Here is a 5293-nt window from a genome sequence, read left to right as displayed (position 1 = left end):
TGAACTAAGAAGCTTTATAGGTATGTGTGTATATTATAGACGCTTCATAGAAAAGTTCTCACAAATTGCAGGACCATTACATGACCTAACAAAGAAAAACGTTAGGTATACGTGGCCTGCCAAGGAGAAAAATGATTTCGAAAAGCTTATCTCTCAACCTGTGCTTACACTATCGGATCTCTCAAAGCCATTTGAGGTCCAATGTGACGCTTGTGGTGATTGCCTTGGAGCTGTTTTGCTCCAAGAAGAGCACGCCGTAGCCTATGAAAGGTGAAGGCTCGACTCTGTTGAGCAAGCTCTAGGAATATATGAAAAGGAACTACTCGCAGTTCTACATGCCTTAGACTCGTGGAAGCACTATTTATTCGGGACTCCTTTCATTCTGCGGACGGATCACCAAAGCCTTAAGTACTTCATGAAGCAGACCAAGCTCTCTGACAAACAAATAAGGTGGGAAAATTTCCTTTCACAATTTCATTTTCATATTGCTCACATTGCTAGCAAGCATAATCAAGTAGCCGATGCACTCTCAAGACGGCCGAGAGTGAATGCGGTTTCCATAGCAACTCACAATGATCTATCTTCTTTGATAGATGAGTATGCTATTGATCCCAATTTTAGAGATGTGATTTCAGCCCTTGCACTAGGGAAGAAAGAGGAACCATTTACTTTACAAGATGGTTATCTTCTCTATGGCAATAGACTATGCGTTACTAACTCACTACGTGAGAAAGTAATGTGTGAATCTCATGCTCCTCCTTATGCGAGGCATAGAGGGATTCAGTCTACCTTAAAAGGGATTGAAACATATTTCTATTGGCCTACCATGAAAGAAAACATACAAGAGTATGTTTCTAAATGTGTGGTATGCCAAAAGACGAAGTTTGATAGAGGGAAGCAACACGGATTGCTTCAACCTTTGCCAATCCCTAATTCACCATGGGAGAGCATATCCATGGATTTTATCTTTGGATTGCCTAAGTCTATCCATGGGAATACGGGAATATGGATGATAGTAGACAGGTCCAATAAACAAGCTCATTTTATACTTGTCAAAAAGACTATCAAAGCCCATCAAATGGCAACCCTCTTCATATCACAAATCTTTAAGTACCATGGCTTGCCAATGTCCATAGTATCGAATAGAGATCCTAGAATGACCAGTAATTTTTGGAAGGGTCTCTTTGAGAATTTAGGGACAAGGCTAAACTTCTCTTCGGCCTATCACCCGCAAACGGATGGCCAAAGTGAAATAGCTAACCTAACAATTCTTGATCTACTAAAAGCCTACGTAATGGAAGTAGATCAAAGGTCCCAATGGGAGAAGTAGATCAAAGGTCCCAATGGGAGAAGTACTAAAAGCCTACGTAATGGAAGTAGATCAAAGGTCCCAATGGGAGAAGTACTAAAAGCCTACGTAATGGAAGTAGATCAAAGGTCCCAATGGGAGAAGTACTTACTCTTAGTGGAGTATGCCTACAATAATACTGTACATACCTCCACGGGAAAAGCACCTTTCATGGTAATTGAGGGAAGATGCAAAAGTCCCCTGCTACTTAAAGTACACGGGAAGATCTTCGCTGCAGAAGATGAGTATAGCGAGACCTATAAGAATTTTTCCAAAAGATTAAGGATGCTATCTCTATCTCATATCAAAGGCAAAAGGTTGTTGCTGACAAGCACAGAAGAGCCCAAGCCTTTAAAGAAAATGATTGGGTCTTACTCAAATTTCCCAAGGCTCGATTAAGGCACACGACGGGCAAGAATCCTACAGGACACCAAAAGTACTATGCTAACTTAGCAAAAAGGTACTATGGTCCCTTCAAGATTCTTAGGCCAATCAACAAGATGGCCTATCAACTCAAGTGCCCAGCCATTGGCTCATACACAATGCTTTTCATGTGAGCCTACTAAAGCCTTACAAAGGAGAGCTACCTCAAGAACCAACTATTGAAGACCCATCCGAGATTGAGGACCAAGAAGAGGTGCTGCAGCCCGAGTCCATTCTCCGACATGAAGACAAGGTACTAAGAGGCGGTAAGACTATCCGACGATATCTTATTAAGTTTAAGAATTATCCTTTCGAAGATCCTAGATGGATGCAAGGCATACAACTAAAGGATAACCTAAACCTTGTCAATGCTTACAATGCTTCCCTAGAGTAAGCAAAGATACAAATGTTTAAAATGAACAAAGTTTTTGTCTTATAAGACTCTCTTTTTCTTTATTGTGCCCAAATGTGAAGTAGTATGCATGCTTAGATCAAGTTTGCGGAGACGATGTCTCCCAAACACCAAGTAGAGCTTGTCACTCTACTATGGAAATTTTCATAGGGCTAATGTGCAGACATGCTTGCGGTAGCTTAGGCTCTCAAGTGCCAAATGGACTAGTCATCCATTCTAGAACGATGTCGTAGGGTAACATAGGGATCCTCTACCCGCTAGAAAAAGGACTAATGAATATGTTTTATCTTCTCTACCCCATAATCAAGGACGACTATGATTTCAAGAGAGAGGTAATGTCATAATAACTAATATCTAATTCTCCTAAATGAGTTTCTCATGTTAAACTGATCATTTAATATGGGAAAGTGCCAGGGGAGAAAAAGCTAGAATATTGGTTAAACTGGCAGACCGGCCACATTAGGGATCCAAAAGAGGGAAAATAGGGATCCAAAGGGGGGGCCACCTGCAAAAGAGCAATGTGCAACAATGGGCTTAAAACACCCTAAGGTTCAGCCCATTAAGACTTCCAAAATGCTAAGGTTCCAAAATTCAAAGGTTGTGTCCAATGGTCAAAAGCTTAGGAAATTGGATGCTTTGTGTATGTCCCAAAAAGTCCTCACAACTCCTACATAGAAGGGGGCGAGCCCAAGAAGTAGGGGATGAGAGAGAAACACGCACACACACACACACACACACACTCACAAGCTTCCTTTGTACACAAGGGGAAAGAGGGACACATATCAGCTCCCTAGCCCGGATGCCCCCAAGGTGTACTCAAATCCTATTGGATGGCCTTGGAGGTGGACCAATGATAATTAGGCTAGAGTAAATCTAGTTCAATCAATTTAAAAACACTTAATAAAAGAACCAATAAGAATTAAGCTCCCTAGAAGACTATTGGATAGTCTCCCAAGGGGTCCAATGAGCATTTAGCATCCCATGGCTTGCCTGATTCCTATTGGCCAGGAGACAAAGGGGTCCAATGAGAGTTTAGTTTCATAAGTTGATTACCTAAAGCTCTCACAAAAGGGGAAAGGGAGACACATGTCCGAAGACTATCGCTTATGCTCTTGAAATTCCATTGGCTAGGCTTGGGGAGGTCTAATAGGGTTGCAACATGAGCAAATAGTAAGAGGGGTTGACCAAGAGAGAGAGGGGGCTGATTTTCTAAAGGCATTATTGTACACACATACATACACACTCACACACACACACAAATCTATGTGTGGAGTAAGAAGACTCTCTCTCTTCTTCTCGAGCTTTAATGGAAAGCTTATCACCTACTCTAAGCTTGTGAGAAGGGAGGCCTACACCAACAACTCTTGGCTTTGTGATGCAAATCCAACCAAGAGTCAAGCTTCAATGCATGCTCATCTCCTCTACCATGCTAGTTACTAAGCTAAGCTATGCTAATATGAGTGATTATGTGAGGAGATGTACATCTTTCTTGTAAGACTACTCCTTCTTCCTCTCAATCTACTCGTATACCACACTAGCTCTCACCATCTTCGAGCGTGTGTGAGGTCTTGGGTATGAGACCATGAGGGAATTGATGTTGTGTTTAATACGTGTTTTGCTTAGTGCTTGAAGTTTCCATCTTCATTGCACTAGCTAGTATTGAAGGAACACAAAGAATTGTATCGTAAAATGTCTCTCTTGATGGGAGAAACCATAATACAAAGCCTTTTGAAGGGGGGACCGGCTCCATGTAAATCCGGTCCTCAATTGTTGTCAATAGCTTAATTTCTCTCTCTTTTGGAGTATTGTTCATGCTATCTAACTAGGTGTTATACTTTTTGTTGCTCTCTCCACCCAAGCACTCTTGTTATTCTCATTAGGAATCTATTCTAATGAAATGCTCACTACGTTGATGCTATTTTCCACTACACACAAGTTACTAGGCCATTAAATGTTACATATTAAGTTAAAATTTAATATTTGAATTAAATTGCTTATATATATATTCACATATAGTGTAACTTTTTTATCATTTTATTTTTAATGAATACAATGTAGGAGGCAGCATAGGCTAGGGTGGGGAGCGACCACACATCCCACTTGGGTTGCATGGATAGACATGGTTTCATAACTATTTTTGTAAGTATATGTTTATAGTTTTTCATAGCATATGTTTTAGAATGTTGCAAATGAGAACAACGCTAAACTTTGGATTTGTTTTGTCCAGACCAGAGATTACGGTCAATCGAGCCTTGACTGCAATAAAGATCAAGATGGTGATGTACCAGGGATACAGAGCCATGCAAAGCACACTTCCACCTGAATGCCCTTTTGTGAGTATTATTTGTAGCTTTGAGGTATCTTTTCAATCTAAAATGATTTTCAAAATAGTTGTTCAATTATCAATCAATTTTAATGTAACTTCTATTAATGCAACAAGTTCACGATGAGAGAGATCTTGAGCTTGTCGCAAGAGAGGAGGAGCAGGGTAGGAGGATAGACGAGGAGCGGGCACACGTCGCATTGTCATAGCAGACACCTTTGCGTACTAAGAGATAGCAGGATGACAAGTCCAACATAGATATATAGCTAACGATAGTGGCATTTTGTTGTATTTTAGATAGATTGATTGTTGGAATTAGGGTTGCAGAGAAACACACACAGCTTGGAGAAGATGAAGGAAGCTCAAGGCACACAATAGAGAGTGTATTACTTAGTGTGCAATGGAAAGATGGATAGCCCTAGAGTGATGGGCGTATATACAATGCACGGGGGAAAAAATGCCCCGACGGTCCTAGTGTGTTCACACACATTACTACCACATGTATATGGTAACAAATCCCCCCTGGAGTGATGCGGTGAACGAGAGCTGGCACATGAGTAAAGGGAAGTGCCATGCCCTAAGGACATGATCAGTCCACAAAGGGGAGTAAGCCCAAAGCTTTGCGGAAAGCTTCAAGCTTCTCATGAGACAATGCCTTTGTGAAAAGATCTGCAAGGTTGTCCTGTGTTGGCACATAAGCCAAGCTGATCTCTCCTGCTGAGAGCCTCTCCCTGACATAGTGGTAATGCACCTCAATGTGCTTTGTGCGAGCATGAAAAACTGGGTT

The sequence above is a fragment of the Adiantum capillus-veneris genome, chromosome 28 (genome assembly GCF_014529385.1).
Source record: "Adiantum capillus-veneris isolate H3 chromosome 28, ASM1452938v2, whole genome shotgun sequence".
NCBI classification, from domain to species: domain Eukaryota; kingdom Viridiplantae; phylum Streptophyta; class Polypodiopsida; order Polypodiales; family Pteridaceae; genus Adiantum; species Adiantum capillus-veneris.
Note: the sequence above shows the minus strand (reverse complement) of the source record.